This window comes from Meles meles, chromosome 4 (assembly GCF_922984935.1).
Source record: "Meles meles chromosome 4, mMelMel3.1 paternal haplotype, whole genome shotgun sequence".
Lineage (NCBI taxonomy): Eukaryota > Metazoa > Chordata > Mammalia > Carnivora > Mustelidae > Meles > Meles meles.
Genome location: NC_060069.1, coordinates 45,611,995 through 45,630,515, shown reverse-complemented (window position 1 = coordinate 45,630,515; position 18,521 = coordinate 45,611,995).

Below are 18,521 nucleotides of genomic sequence, written 5' to 3'. Positions count from 1 at the left end.
ATGAGCTCAATTTTATTTACTTTATCAGTCCAGGAACCAGAAAGGCAAGACTGTAATCCCGTCTACCTAGAATGCATGGGAAACATTCAGGCTTTGTGAAACCTTTTCTTACCTGCTGCAGGGTTGGGCAGAGAGTTAGCATAACTCAATTAATACTTGTTGCAGTTATCCTATTCCTCATTTCCCCCAAGTTTTACATCATGTCATTTTTCTTCCTGATTTGGACCAATAAAGAAGCACTTGCCCAAACTTGAAATGCAGGAATCACTTTTGATCTTGACCTCTCTTCAACCCTCATGTCTGACCAACCCCATTGGTCAGAATGTCATGCCCATTCTAGCTTCAAAATATCTCCCAGGTCTACTTGCATCCAGGCCCCTCCCTCGTCTTCTCCTCTCTGCACCACTGCAACCATCTCCCTGTTCTTGCTTCCTCCACTCTTGCCTCTTCTAATCTGTGCCTCACAGAGCAGCCAGATGCTGAAAAACCCAAGTCCTATGAGTCCTCTACCCTATAAAACCCACTGGTGACTCTCCAGTGCCTTCAAGATGTAACCCAAGCTGTTTTCTGCAGGCCACAAGGCCCTGTACCATCTGACCCCTCCTCCTTCTCTCTTTCATCTCCTGTTCCTCCTTTCCCCATACTCTTGACACACTGTTCTCTCCTTTCCAATTTCTCCCAATGCCAAGTTCTTTTCTGCTTTTGGTCACAGCCAATGCTGTTCCCTCTGCTCCATGGCCTTCCCCAAGCTCTTTGCATGACTGAATCCTTCTCATCTTTTAAGTATCCACTTAAATGTAACTTTCCCTAAGAAGGTGCCCAATCCAAAGTGGGCCTTTCCTATTATTCTGTCTTATGCCTGTTGATTTTTTTAAAAATGTCATTTGCTGTTTTATTCATCTATAATTTCCTTTCCTCTCTAGACAATGAACTCCATGACAACAAGGACCGTACAGGTTTTGTCCACTAGTATACAGTCAGCTCTCAGCTTAGAAGCTGACTCATGGCAGACATTAAAATTCATTAAATAGAGTTTTAACAAAGGATGAATGAATGCATGAATGAAGGAAGGAGGCTTCCTTGAATCCTTCCCACCTGTGCCCTTTCAACCAAGATGATGTCTCTTTGAAATACCGTAAGGACTCCCTCCCTCCTTCCCTAATTTTACTCCCTCCATTTGTACTTATTTGTGGGGAACTTTCCACGAGTCCACACTATTTTCCCACCATAGTAACATCTTTATCTGAAGGTTATCATCTCACACCCTCTTCGATTCAGAGCTCAACTGACAAGCCAGAAAGAAGCAAAAAAAAAAAAAAAAAAAAAAAAAAATCCTCTGCAATAAACTCCAAACTCAGATATTCCAGCCTTTAAGGGTTCACATTCAGATTTTTAATATGTTCCCACATTGCTACTAGGCAGAAAGATCTGTACTCCAGACCTGCTGCTAATTAGATGTTATTTCTTTTGCTGGTGGGAGAGGGTGCTGCGGAACTCTCTTAAGTGACAGATCTCAAAAAGGAATTTAAATCAACCCCCAAATAGACATAGAATTCTCATTTTTAATACATCCATTAATCACAGAGCGTCAGCCCTGTGAGCTGTCATGGGCGCGTGCGCACACATTACCCGCCCCGCCGCCCTGCGTTTCCTGTAGGTCTCTCACCCGCAGCCACCTTCAGACACAATGTGTTGTGTTTCCTTCCAGGGGGGGCATGCAGTACACTTTCCTTGGTGTCTTGCTGGGAGCCTGATAGATGCCCAAAGGGGTCCATTTCAGGGGATCCTCTTTCTAGGATCTGGACACTCAAGGATACTGGGATTCCTTTAGTTCTTTTTGGATTGGTTGTCCAGAATCCTGGCCTTCAGAAGCTTAAAAGAGACCACAGTAGCTCACAGATGACTCCCTTCAGCACTAAGGGACTCTGTCCAGCATACTCTGTCCTGTCAGAACACATCCCTGCACTCACCCCTCCAAGGACCCTTGCACAAGCTCCAGAAGGCCAAAATCAGTATTTGACCTCATTGAATTTATAAGTATGGAGTAAATACTCTATTAAGTAATTGTTCATCATTCACTCATCATTAGTACCCCTCTGGGCCAGGTCAACTACATGCCTTGGATTACAGACATCAGCGGGACTGCCGATTGTGGCTATGAGTATTTACTACTCATATGCCGTTTCTTTCTTTTTTAAATTTTATTTATTTATTTGAGAGAGAGAGACAGAGTGAGAGAACTTGAGGGGGGAGGTCAGAGGGAGAAGCAGACTCCCCACGGAGCTGGGAGCCTGATGTGGGCCTCCATTCCAGGACTCTGGGATCATGACCTGAGCCAAAGGCAGTGGCTTAACCAACTGAGCTACCCAGGCACCCATCGTGTGCTCTTTCTAAGAGTTGCCCTTTTTTTCTTACACAGCCTATGGGGTGGGTGCCCTTAGGGATCCTTAATCTCAGCTCTGTGCTGTTCTTATCATTTGTTTACAATATGTTCACCTATCTCAAAAACACCCTGCCCTGATTTAGAGATATCTCTCTGCCTTATTTGTTTTTTCTGGCTCAACTGGAACTGCCTGCCAGGCTCCTCCTTCTTTGTCTCTGCACCCCACATCTGATGGAGAGTGGAAGGCAGATTCAGCCTCAGGCTTGTCTTCCAGGCCACCAGAGGAGTTTTTCAGGATGAGAGGTAGACCACTGTTAGGGACTCATTTCTCTAGGAGTTGTCCTGTCCATAGATCCCTGAAGGGAAAATGTATATAGTTATGATATTTACATATAAGATATATACGTAAGATTTGTATATATGTCCAGCTCTATATATACCTGGAGCTCTCCCGCATCTGTTGCAACCTCCTTGCTAGTTATCTCCAGGAAAGACTCCCGATGAGGGCTCTGGGAGCTGAGCTGATGATGTGAATGTTCAGGCAGGCAAAGTCCCAAAGGTGTAAGGCCTGACGGGCATGGGACCAGGCCATCAGAGGTGGCCAGAGCCACGTCAGTGAGGTGGATCACACGTTCTTCTGTGTTAGGTTTCTAGGTGAACCAATAAGCCTATCTCCCTAATGAAAGGATTTTGAATTTCATGGGCAAGAAATTATGGGGCTTCTCTCATGAATGCGGACTTCCAATAACTCACAAAGGCATTTTGACTCTTCCTCTTAATATCTGTTGGTTACATCTGCTTGTCTCCACCCCCCTGCCACCAACACCCCTGCCTGGACACTGCAGGGCTCCCCAGCCTGCTTGCCTGACTTTCCTCTGAGTCCCTCCAGTTCACATGCAGAGCCATCTTTTAAACCACAGATCTGATGGGTCCCTATTGCTACCCCCCACCCCATGACTTCCCTAGATCTCAGGATAAGAAAAAAATCCAAGCCTCTTTTACTTGGTCCACAGAATCCTCCCAGATTGACCCTGTTAACCTCTAGCTACATCTGTATTCCTTAGCACTCCATCTCTTGTCCTAATGCTCCCACTACTCATATCCCATGCTTGCTCTTACTTTAGGTCTCTGAACATGCTGCCCTTGTGCCCAGAGCTCCCTGCTCTCCCCTCCCAAATTCCTCATCAATCTTGAAGACCCTGCTTGCATACCACCTAAGGGTACAGGGGCAGAACACTCAATGCCTTTCACCACTCTCAACTCCTTTTCCCAGCTATTGTTCCCAGAGCCTCCTGGTAACCCTCTGTTGGTTCCTTGCCATAGTGGATGCTAATTGCCTGCTTAATTTTTTTGTTCCCCTTACTGGAATGTAAGACCTTTGAAACCCAGACCTATTCATTATTGTATCCCCAGTTGCTAGCACAGTTCCCGGCTTATAGTCGGAAAGAACTCAATAGGTATTGAATTCATTCATTCATGAATAAATTTGTTGGGATAGATAAGTCCCAGGTCTTGATGTCAGGGATGATCTTAGTAAAGCAGGTGACACGGTAAGAAAAAACCTTGGCAGGAAGTCTCGAGTGCTGAGTTCTTTGTAAACTTGGGCAAGCCACTTCTCTCTGTACAGCACTTCGGTTTTCCCACGTATAAAATCCTGGAATCCAAATCTCTGAGGTCCTTTTCAACCTTTTGTGGTCCGTGGCACTGCGTCAAACATGTTTTCTTTGAGGATTACTCTTATTCCTCTGTGTTGCCTCTAAGAGATGTCCAAAGACCATCATGCCCGGAGTGATCCTCTTAAAATCCATAAATAGCATTAAAGGACAGAATTAGAAACAAGGGCCGCTTTGGTCACAAGACTTCATCCTCAGAGCTCCATTGCTTCTTGCTGACTTCTCTGAGGGATTGAGGATCTCCTCCTAATTGGTATCCTGAGGCTTTGCAATGGGAGACTCCACCAGCTTTTCTATGCCGAGCTGATCAGTTTGCTGAATTCCAAAGATTGGGGTAGAAGGACGGCTGGACTCTTGGTCTGAAAAATGTTGAAACAGGCACCAGATTCCAAGAATGAGTATAATGTGTCTAGAAATTTAGTATAACCCTCCAGATCCCCAGGCCTAGGGCCACAGAATCCTGGGCTGCTGTGGAGGGCAGTGGATGGAAGGCTCAGAATTATTGCAAGGGGTCTACAAATCCATTTATGAATCAAGCATTGTCTCTGACTAAATGAGTGCTATGTTTTGCAAATATACATTGTTTGTCAAGTGTACAACAGGGCTGCGACTGTGACTAACAAAATAAACATTCATTTAAAAGTAGCTCTAAATTCATACCAGGCGTCACGCGCTTTTCTTGCTCGGCGGACCCCACAAGGGACACTACTATGTGATGACTTCCCGTTGCAGGAATGTCAGCTCCGGGAAAGACAAATCTGTGGCTGTCACTGTACTCCCAGCACCTCATTCAAGGCCAGCGAGTACTAGGTGCTTAATAGATTGTCATCAGGACTCGGGGACTTTTTTTTTTTTTTTTTTTTTTTTACTTTAAAAAGGCTATATTTGAAAAAAGGTTAGGAAACTCTGGCTACACACTGTAGTTAATGAAACAATCTTTTTGTGGTTTACATAGCCATTGGCAACTTTAAAAAAAGAATCGCTTTCACATAAATCATGACATTTGGTTTGATGATTCACAAATCACGACCTTGCAAAGGATGTGAAGTCGGAGGCTAGGAGGCTGCTTGTGGTGGGCTGAAAGCAACAGGTGGTGGGACTGGTCAGGGAGTACAACATCTCTCTTCTGTCCTTCTGGTGGCTGGAATGGCTCTGACGCATGACATGTAGGTAAGATAAGGCCCTAAAATAGGACTGGTGTTTCATCAAGTTGGCTTGGTTCTGGTAAGAATGACAAAGATAGTACAGACTTTCTTGCATTTAAAAAGATAATGGAGCAGGGAACTTGCAGGCCAGAAGCTCTTTTCTCATATCTCAGTGGTTCTCCCCTTTCCTGCCGTGAAATAGAAATATAATGAGGCCAAATGAAGGTTAATCTGTTAAGTAATTAAAGTATACATTTTTGGGTATTTTGATTGAGGTGCAAGTCTTAAAGATGGTGAAAGATAATTGAGATCTGGAACACAAAGCAAACTTCCGTCAGAAGAATATTGATTTAATGACGTCAGGTACGTTTGTACAATGGAATTGGGTACACCCCTTAAAACGATACAGATTGAAATTCATTGATATGATTGACTATTTAAAGCAAGTGAAAAGATAGCGTATCCTGTGCAACGTTTTCCCACTTATGTAAATTTATGTAAAATAGTTCACGTTCTTCCAAGTGCAAAGACATGCCTGAAGAATGACAGTCACCAAATATGAAACAGCTCCACACAGCAGGATTTCATGTGGCTTTGCTTTTCCTGCTTCTGACGTTACGAGCATGCGTGGTGAGGTGCTGCAGGTTGCATGTTTTCTGAGTCTGCTTACGTGGCTGATCCTGAAAAGGATGATGTAGCCCTGTGGGCTGGTCATCTTTATTAACTCTTCCTCACACAACATCAGAAGTGGACATCTCACTTCTCTTGATCAATTAGGGACGGAGTCTTGACTGACCAGGCGGTCAGCTGTGGTGGGAACAGAAGTGACTGGGCCACCCCTGCAGGGCTCGGTCCCCACGCTCGCTGCTTCTCAAAGTGCTGCCCACCAGGCTCTCCCAGGAGCAGCAGGACCAGCCAGGGCCTGAGCCTGGAGTCTGCCCCACCTGCATCTTCCTTGGAGGCCCTGCTTTGGGCTCTCTGTCTTCACTTCCCAGTCCCTGAGAAGCACCCACAAGGCTAGCCAGACTTACACATTTGTCCCCACTCAGCCTGCCAGGTGGCACAGAGTCTGTGTCCATGGCCTTCTCCTTCACGGAGAGCCTTCCGTGAAGCCTGATGCAGACTGGGCACAAGGGATTTGGAGCCTGAGGGCCCTGGTGTGTCCTGAGGGCTCGGCAGGTGTGAGGTCTCTTTGCTTTCTGAGTCTCTTCTTCACCTGTAACATTAGCATCCTAATGCCGCTTCATAAGAGAAGACGATGTCTGTGGAACTCCTCCGTGGGCTCCGCGGGGGTTGTGTAGTCGGGAGATGGGCAGGGCCGCAGGGTCTCTAGAGTTAGACGTGACTCTAATGGCAGCGCTGCCACCTCCGGTCTGGGGACTTGAAGTGGCTTCGGGACCTCACACAACACTCCCCTTCTGGCCTGAGAAATGGACCCAAAGCCCTCCGGCCGGAGCCATGATCTGTAGAGTCTCTAGGGAACCAAGGCTCGCATTAAACATTCTCAGGAGCGATTATTCAGATGTTGTGGGGGTGGGGGATGCCCTGGGGCTGGAACCCAGCTTCCCCCACTTTGTTTTTATTTTTACACCCCTGAAGTCCAAAACCAGCTGTCTGAATCACTTGCAAACGGAGCCAAAACAATTTCCATGCGTCACAGGAGGCCACGGGCTCCAGCCACGCCTCAGGATGGTGCACTAAAAATATCTTCCCAGAGCTATTTTTAAGGTCCTGCAGGCTGTCGACCACAAGCCAAGAGAGCAGAACTCCTCCCGGCCTGCACGCAAAGGGCACCACACTTACTGCTCAGTGGGCCCTTGGGTCAGTCAAGGAGCTGGACTTGAACCCCCACTCTTCTCCGACCACGGGAATTTGTCACTGTGCAAAGGCGCACACTGCAAGTGCAGACGTGCCCTCCCCAGGGACCCGGCCAGGCAGACGGGGCCACCTTTCCGTCACCGGCATGCAACCTTCCCACACCAGGCATCCTGTGAGCCACTGGCACAGAGACACTGCCAAGTCAGGACACTGGAAACCCCACACCCATGTTGGAACTGTCCTTTCTAATTGTCAAAGCTCCTTCACCTCCATGACCTTCTCAGATCCTCAGGGCATTCTTGCTAAATGGCTATTACTATCCCCATTTTATAGATGAGGACAGTAAAGGACTATTTGTGCTCTTAAACACCCCTGTTAGGCTGTAGAATACCAAACAAGTCCTCTAGTATGTCTGAGGGTGGGATGACCTTGGACATCCCCATGTGGGCTAAGCTTCTTGCTTCTCAGCTTCCTACATGCTGGCCACGCCCACGCTCTGCTGTAGTCAGACCGCTCACCATTCCTTGGTTCATTCGACAGACATTTCCTGTGCACCCACTCTGGCCAAGGCCCCACTGTGCTAGATCATCCCCGCCCCGGGGAGGAGGTCGTGACAGGACACACTCCTATGGTGTGTGGTAGACACAGGGTGGTGGGAGAAGTCACCAAAATCTTCAGGATGGGGGTCATCCCTGTTGGGGTCTAGAGGCTGAGCAGGAAATAGAAGACGAGCAGTAAGGACAGAGGGGGCAGCCTGGGCCAGGCAGGAGACGCAGGTGAGCAGGGAACACCGGGGATCCAAAAGCAGGTCAGAGCAGGTACAGGCAGGAGGCCAGGCCCACAGGGCTGGGCCGCTAGCAGGGGTCATTTGAAGGGCCTGGGCAGCACTGGAGGTTTTCAGCAGCGACTAGCAGGATCCCATGTACCTGTAGGAGCATCCCTATACCTGCTGTATGGGGGACTGGAGGACGGAGCCGGCTCGGAGGTTGTTAAATGGCTCAGGTGAGGCAGGCTAGGGGTCTGGATGGGGTAGGCAGGGTCAGAGAGGATGAAAAAGAAGGATCCAATTGTAGAAGTACTTAAAGTAATTAAAAGGCAGGCTAAAATGAGTCACAGGGCTTGGTGGTCAGTGAGATGTGTGTGGACAGGAGAGGAGTCTGAGGCAAGCCCGGGGTTCAGCCCTAGGCAACCTGGAGCAGGCCCATGTCATTCAGCAAGCCAGGGACACGGAAGAGGAGCAGGCAGAGGGAGAGCCAGGCTTGGTTTGAGTTGGTTGTGGTGAGCTGCCAGTTGGACAGCCCAGTAGCTGTAATAAACAGGAAGTCACACATACAACTGGGAGTTCAGAGGAGCAATCGGGCTTGGACAGAAGAGTCTGGAAGAGCGTGGAGCGTCGAGGAAGCCTGTAGGGCAGCGGGTCTTAACCTTGCACTCCTATCCAAGTCAAGAGGGCAGCTTTAAAAAAAGGATCCCCTGAACTCCATCCCCAGAAATTCTGATCCAATTACTGTTCAATGAGCCCCTGTTTCAGTGGATTTTAAGTTCCCAGGTCCAAGGTTGGGAAACATGGCAGTAGAGAGGTGGGGATGATGGGGAGATGGCCTAGACACATGGCAGATGGGCAGACACTGCACGGAAGGGCCCGGGAGGACAGAGAGCCCAGAATCAGTCTGGCCTCTGGGGAGCAGGCCGCCAGCAGACAGCATCATGTCCAGAGCCAGAGCAGGCCGGGTGCTGAGCAGGAGACCCTGTGAGAGTGTCCTTTCAGGCAGCGTGACGGTGCAGGGTGTCTAGGGGGTGACCTTGGCCAGGGCAAATGTGGGGTGGGTTGGGGCTCACAGAGGCAGAAAGACTGTAGAAGGTAGGCAAGTGTGTTCAGAGGGAAACAGAGGGTCAAGGCATGATCAGACAGACTTGGGGCAACCTGTCCCGGGGTAAGGAGGGAAGGAGGACAAGCTGACACCACCCTGAATAACAGGGTTATGTTAACAGAGGGGTGGGGGGATCCCAAGAAGCCAAGGGACTGGGATTCAGAGCCCAGTGGAGAGAGATCAGCCCTAGGAGAAGGGGGGATGTTCCCCGATCTGGGGCAGCAAGGACCGGAGACGGTGTCACCTGCCTTCCTAGAGCCCAGCACCCGTACCTGCCCCAGAAGGGTGAACTGACAGCTGGCAGACACTGCTGCCCTCCCAGCCCTTCTCCAGCCCTTCTTTCTCGTGCTCCCCTCCCATGTCCTCCTCCCCTGCTCTAGCAGAGGAGCCTGGCAGTGCCTTGGTATGGCTAGCTCCACACGCTTCTGCCCACTCGTTTCCCCCAGAATGTTTTCACCAAATGTTAAGGAGACTGTGAATGCCTTGAAAGCAGTGACTCAAAGTTGGCCTGAAATACTTGGTTCTAAACATATGGTCGGTCCCTACTAGACATTTGTTGTGCAAATTCATGCATAGACCCATATGTAAACATAAAGCCTTGCCAGACATATTTATAAATATATATTAAAGCATATGAAAATATATATAAATATATCTATATCTATGTATCTATGTATCTATCATCTATCTATATATCAGTGCCTAATTGTGCCTGCTCGCCACAGGTGGACACCTATGCCCACGTGGAGCACGTGGGCGTTCACCACAATCTCCTTGCAGGACCCTGTCTGCCACTCACGGTGACACGCTCCCTCATCCTGGAGAGAAGCCTCCGTGGACACAGGCCTGGTGCAGGCACGTTTCTGGGAAACACTTGCCCCAGTTTAGGAAACACTGCAGGTTACTTGAATTTTGGAATGCAAGTGCTCCTGACATGGGGCTAAAGGGAAGGAAATTTGCCATCCATTATGTAATTTATGCCGCACGAGGCTCTGTTTGTGTTTGAACAGGAAACGGCTTCTAGGAAGGTAGCGGGAAGGGGTATCTTTTTCACACTCGGCCTCATCAGTTTGCTCAGTAAGCGTTCAGGAGAGTCGGGGACTCACATGCAGGTTTCAGTCCAGATTTCCTAGCTTCTGGGATCCATGAGAAAGGGTCCTGTGAAAGAGACACTCTGATATTTTCAAGCTTCCAACACTAGTTCTTGTTCTACTAAAAAATGGTAGAGCATATTTGCAAAAAAAAAAAATTTTAAATCCAAATTCAGTATATTTTCTTGGGCGCCTAGGTGGCTCAGTCATTAAGCGTCTGCCTTAGGCTCAGGTCACGATCCCAGGGTCCTGGGATAGAGCCCCGCATCAGGCTCCCTGCTCAGCGGGAAACTTGCTTCTCCTTCTTGAACTCCCCCTGCTGTGTTCCCTCTCTCACTGTGTCTTTCTCTGTCAAATAAATAAATAAAATATTTAATATATATGTAAAAAATCTAATATAAAATATATAAATATATATAATATATAAAAATATATAAAATCTTTTATATATATGCATGTATATATATATTTTTTTCTTTATTTAAATACATCCAGAATTTTCTAACACAAAAATTGTTCTCTTTAAGCCAAAAAGCTTCCTAAGTCCAAATAAAAAATGAACACATGGATGATATGCTATTGTGGGCTAAGGCTTTTTTTTTTTTTTTTTTTTTTTTACCTTGTGTGAGATCCTGGATTGAGTAAAGAGACTGTCCCTTCTGCCTGTGAAGGACAGTGAGAAGGAGCCATGCCTATGTCCTTGACAGCCAGTGCCCTCCCACACCTTCTGTACAATGGTGTGTAAAATATGTCAGCTTGAGCCAGGTCAGCACGAGGCTGAGTTTCTTAGAAAGTCAGGACCACTGGCTCTTGGAAGCATTGGTTCTACTGAAGTAGGCCACTCTATTCCACCCCTGGATTTACTTGGCCAAAGGTAGGACTCCTGACAACAGCGAGCTGCTCTACAATACAGAATGTTCTATTGTACTATTTTTCTGCCTCTGTGACTTTTCTAACCCTGGTTGCTTGGGTAATCAGGTCGAATTCTCTCCCTTGGGATAAAAGGCTGGAAGCCTAATGGAGTTAGCATTTGCTGTCTCAGAAGGGCATCTGGAAACAGATGTTTCTAGAACTGTGATCCTCCTGCCTTCCAGCCCTCCATCACTCTCCCCTGTGGATGGCTTCCTGAAGGGTGAGTGGTTATGCCCTTTAGGTCTCAGAGCCTGTGTGTTTGCCTGGAGACAAGAGGATAAAAACCGGTGGGGGCAAGAGCCAGGCTAGAGGAGGAAGAGAATGCCAGGGATAAAGTGGCAGTGAGAGCCATCCAGAGGAGAGGAAAACAGGGTGAAGCCCTGGGCCTTATTTATATGAGGAAGCAATCACAGAGAGCCTGACTGCACCTCCAAAGTCAGCTGGGGAAGTTCAGAGTGACCAGTGTGCGAAGGAGGAAGAACCGAAGGAAGAAAGGGGTAGAAACGCAAGATCTTTCCAGTTTTTACCTCACTTCCAATCTGGCCAGTGCTCTGGATAATCTCTCAGAACACAGGCCTTCCTGACCCTTGCTAAATACCCCTGCTGCAGACCTGACCGGGGACATGGGATGCTTCTTCAATGAGGAATCCCTCAAGGTGAGCGCTTACTAAAAATGGCGGTGTCATCGGACACACACCAGATGCCAGATGGGGGGACACCCAGCTCCTATTTCATTCAAGCTTCCTGAGGGGCAGCTGAAGGAAGAGGGACCCTGGAACAGAGAACACGAAGGGGAGGCAGGGGAACTGCCTTCAAGTTTCTGAAGGGCTGGTCTGTGTGTACAACAGGGGCAAGCTTCCTCCTTGAGAACCCTGAGGGAGAGAAGGTAGCTGGTTTCGAGTGGCTGAAAGGCTATCTTGGGAAGTGGTGAGTTCCCCATGCTGGAGAGATCCATGCGGAGGCCATGTGACCACCTGTCAGGCATATCCCACAGCGACTGCTGATAATTAGGCCTTTGTGCTCATTCCTGCAGGTCATGAGCTGAAGCTTGGTCCAGCCTCCTGTGTCCTCTGTGGGTGTCTTTTGTGTCGCCCGAACAGGGCTCACTCAAGACTGCCCGGACTCTGAAGACTAGGCTGTCCCTGGTGAGCAGAGCCCGCCCCTGTGTGGCCCATGACCTTAGCTCACTGAAAGGGACTAGGGACCTCACCGGTGCTGACTTAACTGCTAAGGTCTTCGCTTTGACCGTATGAGAAAGGTATTAATAGCTTAAGAAAGAACTCAGGGCTTACAGAGGCCGGGTAACTAGCTGGTGAGTGGAAGCCTGGCTCAGAGTCCCACCCACTAGGCCATGCTGATTGTTGAAGGCGTTCTTAAGTAAGAAGGGGAATATAAATAATTACTCCCCCTAATTTAATCCACTTGTAAACCAATTTTTTTTTACATTTTTTCTTTTTTTTAATTGTGTTATGTTAGTCACCATAAAATACATCATTAGTTTTTGATGCAGTGTTCCAAGATTCATTTTTTCTCTACAACACCAAGTTTTTTTTTTAAATACATTCCTTAAAACGGTGTTTAGCAACCCATGACTTCATCCCCAGTCCCCACCCACAGAATTTTTGGTTTTCTACATTCTTCTCTCTCATCAACAGCCACATAGTTGAGATTAGGGATTACCAAACTTCTGGGAGTAGTCATACCTGATAATTGCCCCTTGGATTTTGTAACCCATCTTCCCACCTCTTCATAGAAACACTTTCTGGGGAAGATGGAGCCAGGCAGGTGCCCGTGCCCATCAAGGAAATTCAAACACATTTCATGAGACCTGGGTGGGGGACAGGACGAGCAAATATTCTGGGTGGTCTTGGATCTTTTGTTGTTGGTTCAAGAATCTCGAAGTAAGGCAGATGAGATGGGCAGGAGATGGCTGGAGAGAGGCTGAGTCACTGCCGGAGTCTCAGGTTGAGTTGTCTCTGACGTCAGTCAGTGCTTCCGGGGGTAAACCAGGTGGGATGGCTGGGCACACAGGTCCTACCTGGGAGCTTTGGTTTAAAAGATGCTCTGCATGTCACTAGACGGGTGGCAGTACCTGCTTCCCCCGAGGCCAGGCGTATGTGTTTGGGAGCCTCACACCTGCGGGCGGGAAGTCCCACCTTAGCTTCCACAGCCCACCTCCGGGGAAGGCCCTGCTTCCCCACAGCCTCCCGGGAAAGGCTTTAGAAGAGTCATGAAGTCTCCAGCCCCTCCCTCTTTCCAGGAGGACACCTTATACTTCAACCTCAGGGTAAAGTCATGACACATTGATGAAAAAAGAGGTGGGGATTATTTCCTGAAGAGAAAGAAAACAAAACAGGGGACAGAAGCAGATGCTCAGGGGGAAATGAAGCCTTTTGCAGGCAATATGGGGAGAAGGGGGGGTGTAGCAGTTTCCCCCAGCAATGTGATGTGCTTTGATCCCCAAGTGGAAGAGTATAGCTAAGCACAGCGTAAAACACAGAAGGGACCAAGAATGGATCATTCCCAAGCCGATTAAGTTACAGGACATTCACTCTTAAGAAAACTCAGGGGAGGGGTGCCTGGGTGGCTCAGTGCGTTAAGCGTCTGCCTTCAGCTCAGGTCATGATCTCATGATCTCAGGGTTCTGGGATTGAGCCCCGCATTGGGCTCTCTGCCCAGCAGGGAAGCCCCTCTCTCTCTCTGCCTGCCTCTCTGCCTACTTGTGATCTTTCTGTCTGTCAAATAAATAAATAAAATCTTAAAAAAAAAAGAAGAAGAGAACTCAGGGCATTTCCACCTCCCAAGGTCCTTAGAATACAGCCAAAGTGTGTACTTCGATGGAAACCAAAGGGAAACAAGCTCCCCCACACACTTTCCGCAGATAATGGGGAAGGGAAGAGAGCAAGAGGGTTACTGGTCTTAATCGGTGCATTTTTACCATCTCAACATATATTAATTAATGGATTATTTGGCTTGTTGTTCATTTGTTTAGGGTTAATTTGTGTTGAAAAATTAAAGAAGGGAGGGAGGGAAGGAAGAAGGAAATGTAGGAAAAAGGCAAAGGATTAAGGAAATGATCAGGAGAAATTACAAATATCCCCTCACACTTTTAGGAAGGCAGAGGATTTTCCAGAGGAAAATAGTGTCAACCAAGGTAGAGCTCATTTCACACCACTAAGCCTCAGGAAGAGGAAAGACAACAGCAAAAGAAGAGAAGAGGAGAAAAAGAAGGAAAAATAAAATCTAGGAAAGAACGAAGGAAGGAAGGAAGGGAGGGAGGGAGAGAGGGAGGGAGGAAGGAGGGGGAAGACAGAACCATCAGAAATTAAATCATTTCTTTTTTCAATCGCTTAATTTTTGGACTATGTTTAGCGAGACAGCAGATAGTTGGATTATATTATTTCCACTCTTGCACTGATACTCTCCAGAAAACTTGACCAGTGAAGTTCCAGAGTTTTCGGCACAAGGTCCTGTGCTCTGACTGTTGTTCCTCCTGCCGTCAAATCTTAAAGGAACAACTGTCCTGCTGTGACTGTTCGCTGGTACGTGAAGGAAGAACGAGGTGAACCAAGAGCTCTCTGTCCCTGAAGCGACTAGAGACCCTGCACTCACGGTCCTGGGTTACCAGCGAGGAGGCTGAGCCTGTGCCCGGTGGGAAACGGCATGTGGAGAAAGGGGAAAGCCAGGCTTGTGCCACACTGCACACGCGTCCAGACATGCAGACCCCCCAGACCAACAAATTCATTCCAAACCCAGCGCAGAACCAGTGCATCCCAGCAGCCCCAGCAAAGGCTCGTGCAGAGCCGCCCTGTATAGACGCCTGCATGACCCAAGGCCTGGGGGCCATCCCCAGACAACCACCTTCTACTGGAACAAACCAGAACAGAGCAACTGTAGAGCCAAATGCTCCTCAATTTTGGAGCACTGGGGACCACAAATGAGAAATAATCCAAAAGAGATTTTAACACATAAGTTTAAAGGAAGGAGTGGGAGGTGAGAAAAGGGCCTGGTGAGCGCGGCCACTGTTTTCAGTGTCTTGCTGTGAGGAGGGACAGAACCCCGGGGCAGACAGCTGGTGAGGGATGGTGAGGAAGCGAATGGCGTTTGAAGACTGAAGGCTGCCTCTTGGTGGGGGTGCCTGAGCAGACAGGGAGACGTTTCTGGAGCAAAGGCCTAGAGCGGGGAGGGCCTCGGGCCGGAAGAGGGGTGCCCCATTTGCCAAAGTGGAGGGAAGAGGCCGGTGCACAGGCAGGTGTGGTTCTCTCTTTGCGGGGCAGAGGGCGGGGGAGACATGAGGGCGTTTCTCTCTGGTGGTTTCTATTAAAGAAGGATGAGACGAGGTCATCAGGTGGAAGAGATGGAGTGAGAGGACAAAGGACAAAGCATGCAATTGTCCCCTTGCTGAGGAGGGTAGCAAGCTTTCCAGAAGAGCGTTGGCGGATCGCAAGACAACACGGAGGTACGTGATTGTGAGCACAGTGGAGGGAGGTGCGGAAAGAATGGAGGGTGTCCCCAGGCAAGCGAGGAGAACACCAGCTCCTCGCCTGGGGAATGTGGCCATGGCAGGATGGACCAGCCAGCCACATTCCTGAAGGACCGCCACATGCCAGCCTCTCCAGCTCTGTTCTTGGCATCTGTGCAGTCTCTCCAGCGAGCAAGAGTCTGGCTCCTTTCTGGAGGGCCAGGCTGCAGGTGGGGAAGGGGATGGGAGCTTGCTGGTACAAGTATAGATTTCCCCGAGTCCTGTTCTCAGCCCATGGGTCACCCCTGCCCCCCTCCACTGAGCCTAGGGACCCAAAGGTCCAAGTTCATTCGCTAAACTTCCTTAGAGGATAAATGTCCCTTCTCCTGTCGACACTGGTGCAGAAGGGGTGGCTGCAGGAGAGGGGGAGCCCCTAACTGTATGAGGCGGGGTAGGGGGCGTGTGTGTTCAGCCCACAGACATACTTTAACACAGTGTCCTCTTTTCATGCCTCGACCACAGCCTGACCTGCAGGTTGGGTGAGAGGCCAGTTCAGGCCCTGGCCTGGAGGAGACTGCTGCTGTTAGAGCAGGGAATTCTGCTATTCCGTGTCCCCAGAGTGTGGTCTCGGGGCAGGCGGGGCAGGTGGTAGGGGCTCCAGCAGGGCATAGCCGCTCAGCCTGTGGTCTCCCCACCCTGTGGCTGTAGGAAGGTCCACACTGGGATGAACCGAAGTGCATGGTGAAAGGCAGGGATTTGCACCGCCCAGCTCCCGGGGGGACCCTGCGTCTGACTAAGACACAGTTAACTCGAAGGTTACAAACTACTCCGCCCTTGCTTCATCCTTTATCAGTGGGTACCACCCATTGAGCAGAGACCGTGGATACAATTTTGACTCCTAATCTGGGTTACAAAGCAGATTCTACAGAGTTCACCGCCCCCAGAATTTGCTAGAATCTGAATCCATGAAGAGTAGAATGGTAAGAGCGCGCACGCGTGTGTGTGTGTGTGTGTGTGTGTGTGTGTGTGTGTGTGTGTGAATGTTTCACAGGCAAGAGAGGCACAGAACCTTAGCTCATTGCTGATGAGAATCTGGCAGGCATGGGGGAGGGGCTGTGACTCTGGCTTCAGCCCTCGGCTTCTGACTCCCAGTCTGGGGTTTCCACTGTCAAGGGCACTGGAGCCAAGTGATGGAGGGTCTGGACAAATGGGAGCAGCAGGAAGAGGCCGAGAGGCCCCTGCTTCTAGACTTTTGTGATGGGGAAAGACCAGTGGGCCAGGAATCAGAGGGTTTAGCTGGTGACTTTGGGAAGGTAGGACCTACAATACGCAACATCTTCGCAGTAGCCTAAACTTGGGTTTGAATCCTGGCTCTGCCACTGACTGAATGTGTGACATTGGACAACTTTGTAACCTACACTTCACATGTTATCAAAATGGAGATTATGTTACCCTCAGTCACAGGCCTTCTTCAAGGGTAAGACGAGGCATTGCTGATAACTTATGTAGCACCATGGCTGGTACTTAGCAAATATGCCGTTATGGGTTCGGGTGATGAGGAAAATGATGGTAATAATAGAATAGGTACTTTGAACTCTAAGGAACCTCAGGAGTTAGTTCCTTCCTCCTTGACTCAGTTTGCTCCTCTGTAAAGTGGAAATAATGCTACAATCCTTTCCACGTTTTCCTTATTGGTTGCCTTGAGGGTGGAAGGAACTGGGGAAGGGGCTGCCCAGGGCAGATCTACAGAGAGCTGTCAGTGATGCCCAGGGTTTCACCACTGTGTGGAGAAATGAGAAAAAGAACACAGGAGTGCTTTACGAATTGAATTGTCCCCAATTTTGAAAGATTGTCCTTCATTCTGATGTTAACGGCATTTCTATTCTGCGTGTGTGTTAAAATATCCTTTCTTGTAGGAAAGGATGTTGCTAGTGGATGGCAGTTGTCTTTAATGACCTAACTTGGCAATATGAAAGTTGTCAATCCTATATTGGTCCCGTATTTTTTCGAAATCTAACTGGTCTGTGAAATCAAGTCTATAAAGAAACCACCAAGGCAGGATTTTGAAGGACTTTGTGATTGTAAGATTCTGTACGTGGCAACGTAATAGCATCACACAGTGAGTCCCTGTGGCGTGTCAGGCGTTGCTGAGAACTTCTACACATTGGCTATATGTCTTTTAATGGTCTGGTAGGCTAAGTGTCATTGAACCCATTTGACAGGTGGAGAAACTGAGACTTAGCCTAAACCTTGGGGCTTTCTATTCCAACATGGAATGTGCTATCAAGTCTGTCTATAAACCTCACAGTTTTCCCTGACCCTTGCTAAAGGATTACTATGGAGGAGGCCCTGACTCAGCCACCGAGACTTCACCCTAATAAAAAGTAACCATACCAAGGACTGATGGGCAAATCACCACTTAACCTCTCTCTGCCTCTCGCATCCAACCGAGAAATTAGGTAGAAATCAGGGTCACACTGAAAACAGATGGAGAGTCAAGCCAAGCTGTCCTAGGAAATAAAATTAGCACAAAGAAGCCATTCTCTATGATTCCCTATGATTCAGTGTCCTTTGATTATTTATGAAGTTGTGAGGCATCTGGCCAGGTAGCTGATGGAATGTTCCCTGGGTGCAGAGACACTGTCAGATGGCGTCTTTCTTTGGTCAACCAGATTCAGTCCCCCTGCCTTCTCCCAACCAGTCAGGACCTCCCTTCCTCCTAGTCCCGGTGGTGCTCTGGGTCCCACAGGCTGGGAAATCAGCCTATGGGAGCCCTTGAGGCTGGGTGATGACAGGTTCCGCCCTCCTCACGCTCTCTGTCCTCCTCCCACATGGCGATGCTGTGCTTTGTGCATTCATTCTTAGTGACCCCCTTACTCTGGGAGAGGTTTCATTAACTGTATTTCACAGGTGGGGAGACTGAGGCTCGTTGAAGCTAAGTAACTGTCTGGGGGATGGTGTCACACAACCTGGAAGGGGCAGAAGGAAGAAGGATCCCTGCCCAGCCAGGGCACCTGACTTGAGTCTTTCCTCCCGTTTCATCACTAAAGGGCTCCCTGAAAACTGAGGCAAGACCATCCTAAAACTTAAACAGCTCCTGCCTCCCTTTGCAGAAACCGTGTCCTCTCTGGATGCAAGGTGTTCACCTTGAACCCACTGTGCTGGC